The sequence below is a fragment of the Thalia democratica genome, chromosome 1, assembly GCF_965202585.1.
Source record: "Thalia democratica chromosome 1, ktThaDemo2.hap1.1, whole genome shotgun sequence".
Taxonomy (NCBI): Eukaryota; Metazoa; Chordata; class Thaliacea; order Salpida; family Salpidae; genus Thalia; species Thalia democratica.
The window spans coordinates 63,010,180-63,019,871 of NC_139165.1; positions in this window are offsets into that span (position 1 = coordinate 63,010,180).

A 9,692-nucleotide genomic window follows, 5' to 3' on the forward strand; every position below is an offset into this window, starting at 1 on the left:
TATCGTAATTTTTTTAGCAACGATAGTTGTGTAAAAATTACAGCCCAAAAAAAAACTTTTTAACGGTTAGTTACCTTGTGCTAGTGGTTTGTGAATTTTTGTTTAATCAGGCATTTTTGTTAACGGCGGCATCAAATATTTTTAATATCTTCACTTTGTTTTCACTTTTACGATAAATTTAGTCACTTGTTACGAGTTGATTTTGATAAAAACGAAAGTTAGACAAGTAAATATAACTGTTTTCACGCGAGTTTGCTTATCTAATTCTGCTTTATTCTGAAGTTTAGCACTTTTTCCTATCCTTCACGATCACTTGTAGATTGTATTCATTTCTCAAAAAATTAAAACCACTGCACAGTTTAACAACATCTTCGGCAACGTAATTGAAAATACTCATGTCATTTACTATTGCTTTTGCCCCTAAGAAATTTTTGTCTCTAATATAACGTTTTGAGCTTTTGTATAAAAAAATTTTACTGCAGTCTAGGATTTAAAGAATAAACTTGGAACTACTTCCAACAATGTCTGAAAGATCTCTTTTCTCAGTAAAATAAACAAAAATTTTATTATTATTATTGGAGTTTATTGTGCAAAGATGGACTCGGGCATTAAAACCCGAGCCGCTTAAACAATACACACGGAAAAAGAAACAAACAAATTACATTCAATGAAAATTAAAATCTAAAAACAACACAGTAAAAAAAAATAAAATAAATTACAAACAAATAGTCCTGTACGATAAATAATAACTTAGTATGCACATAGAACAAAACGAAATAAATTCTCATATAAAAACCTTTGCATAGACTAGAAAACGTTACACATTTACAAAAATTATATATAAAAACTTATAATCTGTAGGGGGAAGGCGTAAGGAGGAAAAATTGATCTTAGTGATACTAATATTTTAAATTGAATTTTTATTCGTTAATCACTGTATTTTACTTGTGTTTATATTATTTAAATCGATTTTTTTTTAGTTTTAATTGAAATTGTTCCACCCTCCCACACGAAACCACATCCTGCGGTAACTTATTCCACATATTTATTGTTCTGCAGAAAAAAGAATTTTGCAACTGACTGTTATTAAAATTATATTTACATTTTATTTTTTTATTATTTCCTCTCAAATTATAATTGGTCCTAGAAAAAACAAAAAACTGATTGAAAAATTCTTTATATTTACCATTAACAATTTTAAAAAGTGTTATCAAGTCAAACTGCCATCTTCTATACTCTAGAGACTCCAATTTGAGTTTCATCAATCTATCTTTGTATGAGGTATTTGAAATGTTGCATCTAATACAAACAAAACGGGTAAAATTTCTCTGCACAGACTCAATCCTAATAATGTCTTTTTTAAATAGGGTGACCATATTGGGGTATTGTATTCGAGTTTAGGGCGAACGTAGATTTTAAATAGTTTAGTAAGAATATTAGCAGAACTGGTCTTAAAACTTTTTAGTATTTGATATGATGAGTTTTGAGCAATTTTGTATAAATAACTTATGTGTTTGTTCCATTTTAGATATATGTATTCCCAAGTCTTTAAAAGATTTTACTGCTGGTATTTTAGTTTTATTAATTAAAAGGTTAGTAGAGAAGGGTTTATTTTTATTGATGGTTAGAACTTGGCATTTTTTTGGATTTAAATCAAGTTTCCTGTTTTTAGCCATTCGTGAATATTATCTAATGTTATTTGTAAAGAAGTTTCTGACTTGCTAAATACTTTTGCGTCATCTGCAAATAGACTTTTTTCGCTTTGAATGTGAGTATTAAAAGTGATATCGTTGATGTAAATTAAAAAGAGAAGAGGACCAATGACTCCACCTTGTGGTACTCCATTGTGAATTTCTAGAGGATCTGATAATGTGTTGTTAATGAGTACACTTTGTGTCCTACTGTTTAAAAATTCGCTTAACCAATTCACTAAGTTATCATAAAAACCATATTGAGTCATAATTTTTAATAATCTAATGTGTGACACAGAGTCAAAAGCTTTTTTGATGTCAGTATAGACTACTGTGACTGATTCATTGTTTAAGTAAGTTATTAGCCAAGTATGTAAACATGTTAATAATTGAATTCCTGATGATCGGTGGGGAACAAAGCCAAATTGTTTTGGTGTTAATAAATTAAAGTCGAAGAGGTGGTTAAATGTTTTTTGGGAAATAATGTGTTCAAAAATTCGGGAAAACGTACTGGTTAAGGATATTGGCCTATAATTTAATGGGTCGTGTTTGATACCTTTTTTGTATACTGGATTTACATAAGATGTTTTCCATTGTTTTGGTATTTCTGACAATGCTAGGGAGCAATTAAAAATTAATAATAAAGGAAAAACTAATGATGGAATAGCATGCTTAATAAAATAAGGTGGAGTTTTCTCTGGCGTTCTAATAATTTTATCTTTAAGATGCTTCGTCGATGTGTTAATGTCTCCAGAACTTATAATAAAACTTTTCATTTTACTGCATGTTTTTTTAGGTTGCTTAAAACTTTGATGATTTTGATCTTGTTTAAATACATTTTGAAATTTTTTATTGAAGAGTGTGGCTCTTTTAAAATCTGAAATTACTGTTTTGTTTTTATGGTGATCAAATAGGGGAGGCAATGAAGTAGTTATTTTATTTTTAGATTTAACGTAGCTAAAAAACTTTTTTAAATTTGGGTTAGTGGAGAAGGATTTTTCATATTCTAAATTGTATTTTTTAACAGCTAATTCATATTCTTTTGATTTAATTTTATAGTCTTTGGAGAATGATTTATTTTTCTTACTTTTTTTGTAAAGAATAAGTTTTTCTTTAAATAATTTTTTAATGTTAGATGGATATTTTTTGCATTTTTTATTTTTAGAATAAGGTAGAATAAAGAGTTTAATTGAAGTTTGAATTAAGTCGATAAATTGGTCATAAAAGTGTTGGAGATTTTTTGATTTATTAAATAATGAAGTCCAATCAATGTTTGACAAGTATTTGTTAATATTTTTAAAATCAGCCTTTTCAAAATTATATGAAACTACTTTAGAATTATGTATTTTTTGACTTTCAGTTTTAATGTTAAATGAGATCAAGTTGTGGTCACACGTGGTTGTTAATGGGAAGCTAGTTAAAAGAGATGTTATTTTATCTAAACCCAAATGGTTGCAAATTAATAAATCGAGTATGTTTCCACTTTTATGAGTTGGTTTTTCAATTACTTGAGTTAAAAAATTATCTGTGCAGAAATCAAGAAAAAATTCATGGGATTCATTAAAGCTTGTATAAGGAGTTCTCCAGTTAATCTTTGGCAGATTGAAATCCCCAAGAATAAAATAAGAATAGCTATCCGGCAAAAACAACTTAATCAGTTTAATTAACAGTTGGGGCACATTTCGCAGCCAGTGGAGGAAGGTAGATACACAAAAATCTTAGTTTAGTCTTTTTTAAAATAACATCTATAATAAATATTCAAAACCAAGGGTATTAATCAAGTTTATATCATTTTTAACACCAAAAACTTTAAAGGAATCTTTGTAGAGAACTGCAACACCTCCACCCCTACTTATCCTATCGTTTCGAACAATGTTATAATTACGAGGACAAATAACGGCATCGTTGACTTTAGGAGTCAACCATGTTTCAGTTAAAAAAATAAGTCAATATCTTTCATATGTAAATAATTTTCTAAAATATCAAATTTATTTAAAACAGATCGTAAATTAGTACAAAAAATCTTTAAATTGCTGTTAATATAACTATTTATAGAAGACTGATTAATCTTATCTGAACTAGCAGATAGATTCAATTTTTTATAAAAGTTTAAAACGTCTGACTTACAGTCTGTCCTATTAATCCCAGAGCCTCTGGGTGTCGAATCGAAAAAGATGATTCGTAGCTTCCACTATCTCATTGTTCTTTATCAAATATTTTATGTTGAGATTATTTTGTTCTGCTAAAACTTGTTTTCTTTTTAATTCTTCTCTTAGCTTCTTAAATTTTTTCAGTTGTTCAATGGTTCGATCTTGATTTATGTAGATTTTAACTTCAAGTTCATTTGTCACGTACTTGAGATTTCTCAGTTTAATCAGTCTTTCTTTTGCTTTTTTGTCATTGAGTTTTACAATTATAGGTCTGATTTTTCCATCTTCAAGTTTACCTATACGGTATAAGGATTTTAGTTCGTGTTTCTCGACTTTATTTTCACCTAAAACTTCTTGTAGGACTTTGAAATCTTTCTTGCAGCTATCAAGTTGAGGAACACCTTTATTTTCAGGAATATTAAATACGATTATATTTAATCTTTTTTTTCTCAATCTGTTTTTGTTCGTTATCAGCTTCTATTTTACCTTTTACAACATCAAGTTTATTGTTTATGTCGGTAAGAACTTCAACTGGCTTGTTTTTGACAATATCAGCATAAGTTGCTTCAAAACTGTTAATCTTAGTATTGATTTTAGAATAAAAGTCTTTTGGTTTCATCGTTTCCATTGCATCAACATATGTAGAAAACTTTGATTCAAATTTTTCAAATTTGGAAGAAAACTCTGTTTTGAACTCCAAAAAACTTCTTTGTAACTCTGTGACTTTTTCTTCTAAAGAAATAACTCTGTTACTAAACATCACATATTTGTCATCATTCTGAATTTCAACAATACTCTTTTCAATGCTTTTACTTTTTTCATTATACTCAGCTTTTATTCTACAAATATCAGCCTGGAGTGAGTTGAATTCATTGTCTTTTCTACATCCAAACGCAATCAACTTTTCTTTCAACAGTTTTCCTATTTTGGAACATTCAATCAAAGCTTTGATTTCAGCTTCCATAGACAGTTACTTTATTACTTACAACAACCTTATTCAATATTTTTTAGATAGATCATTCTAATGATTAAAGGTTATGAGATGATCCTGACTTATATGAAAACTAAAACAATCAGAAACCTTAGCTTTGACTGGTATAATGGTATCAATATCAAAAAACTCAGAGGTACTACTTCTTCAACTAGATACAAGAGATGGCGTTTTATGAGACATTTAACGCAGAGGTCGTAGTTTTGAATTCTGTTTATTAAATACAAGTCTTAACCAGTAGCTACTGAAACTACAGTACAATTGATGGAACAGTGGGTGTAGCTACTCTATCAGTCTATGCATTAAAGATACTACAAGTCTTTTTTTTTATTGTTTTTGTGATAGAAAGATTCCTTAAAAAGTTTATTAATTTTTTTAGTACTTCAAAGCCATGAAAAATAGTGTTTTTTAATTTTATTCCTTTGCCTTTGTTACTTTTTATTAAGGAGTTGTGATGCTTTAATACCTTCTGAAACTCATAATGAAGTCTATGTATATTTTTCAGATCAATATAAATACTCTTTATAATAAACCTTCACCATATTTTTGAAATTTTAGGTTTAAGTTTTGGTAAAATTAAGTAAATGAGTATACTTAAAAATATTAAATTTTACAAAAACTTTTTAAATGTTGTTCTTAACGTTTTTTTTCTCCTTTTTCTTATGTAAGTGTTTATTAATTCAACGTAGCACGTCAGTTTATGAATTAACCTAAATTTTTATAATATATTCTTTTGTAACTAAACAAAATACATTTTGCTTATATTTTTATCAGTCACTGATTTTTCATTTTAAGTTTTACTTATAATATTAATATTTAGTTTAATTCTTTTCAATAGAAAGCGTTCATTTATTTATGAAATTTTCAACCTGCAATTATTTCTAATCTAAACTATTTATGATTCTAAACAAGTTGATTTACTTCCAAATAACTTTTTTATTTCTTCAATGCCCATTAAATTTTTTATTACTCAGTTATTACTTTTATTATTGATTATTATTTGAGTTATGAACAGTTAGTAGTGAAATTTTTATTTTAGTTACTACAAAATAAAATATATTTTACAAAAGTCCTTTATCATTTAAAAATAATAATAGGTTTTTTATGAAATCATTAACTTTTTATATTATAATATGATAAACTTTAGTATAGTTTTGAGTTTTCTTTGAATTGTAAAGATTAACTGAAATTGAAATTTTCATTTTTATCAAGGCTATAAGATATTTATGCTTTTGTGGGAACTTAACAATATTTAAAGAACTATTTTATTTGGATTGTGTTGTAAAGCATTTTAAAAGTTATTTATAAAAACCTAGGACAAGATATACTAAAAGTCTCTCTAGGTTTTTAGTTATTTAAAAGTAACATAACTTTTTAATGAAAGAATAAAACCAAAATTTATTACTGCTTTAATATTACTGAGATTTCTACTAGATATTAGTCGATAGGCGATGATCTAATGAAAAATGTTTTTTTAACTTTTGGTTTGGATAAAAATCGATATGATATATCAAAATTCAGGGTATAATATCAATTCCTGTCTAAACTATTATCTATTCAAACAAGTTTTCATGCAAACAAATATTTTTTAACTAATATAAAGAAGTATACTTTTAATTTAGTTCAAGAGTAACAATTAAAGATCTTTAGTTGCATCCATGGAGGAATTTACAAATTTATTGATTAAAAAGTTTTACTAAATACAATGTTTAGCTCAACTAAATAACTTTATTTATATAATATATTTATTAAAATATACAATTCATTAAGTGAAACACTTTATAAGTAAATTTATATTTAAAAAAATGCAAGTTAAATTCAACAATCTGACAAGTAGCTTGTTTTGTTGTATTTAAATTACAACTTGTGAAGTTCTTATAAAAAAAAATTTATACTAACAAAATGTTTAAATAAGCCGTGTTTTTATAACTTTGTAAAAACTTTTAGTAATTGGCATAAAGTTTGGTAGCATAAAGGCTCAGTAAATAAAATAAAATGTATTTACTTCATAAATATTTATAAATACATTTTATACCATAATTTCCAAAAATTGAGTATGGTGTAAATCGAGCAGTTCTAAAAACTAAAGTTTAATATACTTAGATTGAAGGTAGTGTAGTGTAGTCGTAAAAGATTTAAGTCAAATGTATAAATTTTAAAGCCACTAGACTTGATGGAACTTAATTAATAACGACTCTGCTTTAAAAAAGAGTTAAAAAAAATAAAAAAATGAAGTATTTTTAACTCTTTTAGGCAAATATGCCTCAGGCAAGTGTTGTCAGAATGCTATTGTTGCTATGCAATCTGAACGCTGAATACTTTAATAAGATTTTTTTTCATAAATCAAAATATACCTCGAAAAATTAGTTTGGAAATTAGGCAATCAGTTTTAACAAGTATGCTTCAGTTCAGACAAGATTTGTCAAAATGCTGGTAGCTGTTTCGCAATGAAGCACTGAAGCATATAAACTTTTGTTTTTTATAATTCAATAATTTTACGCTCACCTTTAAAAAGCAATGCCGTTTCACAAACATAGTTCATTTCAGTCAGACCTTTAACATTTTAAGTTTACGCTTCAACTTGAAATACTTGGTCTAACACTCTAAATGTATAAACGATCTTTAAATTATGTAATTGTTATAACTAAACAAAGTTTATACTTAAACTAGCATAATCACTTATTGAAAAAGGATAACAAAAAAACTATCATAGAAAAAAAGACTATTTTAAAAAACCGCAGACTTTGAAGTCAATAATTTTAAGTTAAAAAAACAATCAATTTTAAATGTGTCTTAGTTAAGACAATAAATAGAACTTTAAAAGCATAAAAGGGTAAAAATATTTATGACAGAAAAATAAAACTTAAAGACTTACTAAACATAGTATATATTGCAATTTTATATAAAGAGATATTTTAAACTTATATTAATTTATATTTATTCAAGTTTGAATAAACAGCTGATCATGTTTAATACAAATAACTTATTTATTGTGTCTTAAAAGATTCTATTTAGATTTTAAATTTTGTCTATCTTTATAATCATTTTTGCTAACAGTTGCGCTATAAGTTTAGTCTTACTATTATAAAAACATGATTTAAAACTACTAACTAACTTAAAAGAAAATATTAGTTGGTGCACCGTTTATTGCTTTACCGTTTATTACCTCAAACTTTATGCGTATTTATGTTTACAAAATGTGATTTTTGGTTAGTATGTTTTTTTAAAAATTTACCAGAAAAATCAATATATTATTTATTTTTAATATGAAACATGTAAGAATTCTTGCTGCTTATTAACTATTCACACGATTCTTATCAAACTTTTAAATATAAATTTGGACCTGGTCTGAATGTAGGAAAATTATTTGACTAAAATGGACTTTTTTTGTAAACAGCAAGTAAGATACATTTTTAGTGAATATTCTAAATTTCTTTTATTAAAAGGCAGGTTGGTGATAGTTTATATATCCAAATAAATAATTATTGTTCATAAACTAAAATTTATCAATTTTATTATTTGTTTTTGTGTTTTGTTAACCTACCTGAGCAGTAGAAATTGTAGATTAAGTTTTATATAAACATCTAACATAGTATACTTATATCATAACCTTATCATAAGTTGCATATTGAATTAGTTCCAATTAGTTTAAACTTATTTAGTAAACATTACATCAATGTAACATAAAAAAAAAGAAAATAGTTTTTTAGAATCTTGTTAGTGCACATTTAAGCCCCATGCAAACAAATATTACTAAACTATTAATGTGTTGAAAATGTTGAGAAACAATTAATGTAAATATAACTATTTTGTCTATAGGCCACTTTTAGAAACAAAGTTTAACTCTTGTCAGTTTAAGTTTATGTTAAAATTTGAGAAAAAAATAAAAATAAAACACTTATTGGTTGGTGGTCAATAAAATTTAATATTGATATTCTCCAGTTAGTTTCCTGTCAGAAATTAAAAATGAGTATTTAAAAAAAAAATCCTGAAAGCAATGAAAACTGTCATATATAGTAGTTATACAGACCTTAAAAATGTGTGGTAGTCTGCTTGATCAAAACCTAATCAAGTCCATATCAATTATTTTATTATACTCATAATGAAGCCTTAATAATATTTTAATTTATATGGATTTGATTTACTTGTAGTTTGAGTAATAAAAATATTTATTAGTAATAAAAAATAACTATTACTCAAATTTATTTCTTAGTTTGCTTGTATTTAGTTTTGTTAGTGTTACATTTTAATTGCTGGTATATAAACATAAAATAATAAAAACAATACAAGATGTTTTAATTTAAAATTATTTTAAGCTTAAGAAATTTATAAATCATTAATGTTTTATATACCCAAAGTACATCACCATTCCAAGAGTAAATCACTTAGTTTTTAGAAGGCTCAGTTTTTACCACCTGTACTTTAATTACAGCCACCTTTTCTATACTGATAGATATAACTTATTTGTTAAATTTTTTGAGCAGCAAGTAGGTTTAAATTAAATTAATTAAAAAATGGAAATATGTCGTATGGTTTGTTAAGATATTATTATGTGAATAGAGCTATGTATGAATTTTATTTGATTAGATTAAGGCCATTTTAAATTTCAGAGAAAATTGACCCAAAAAATTTGCTATCCCTACGGTTGTATCAGAAATTTTTACAAAAATAAAATATTTCAAAAGTTAAATAACATTTTTGAATTCTATAAAAACTGGCTTGTAGTTAGTGCTTTAAGCTTTGATATAATAGCCAAAGTTTGTTTTTATGGCCTTAATTTTGTTTTTACCACCTTAATTATCAACTTAAATCCTGTTCTGGTTAAGTAATTACCTTAACTAATTATATTAGTAGAGTTAT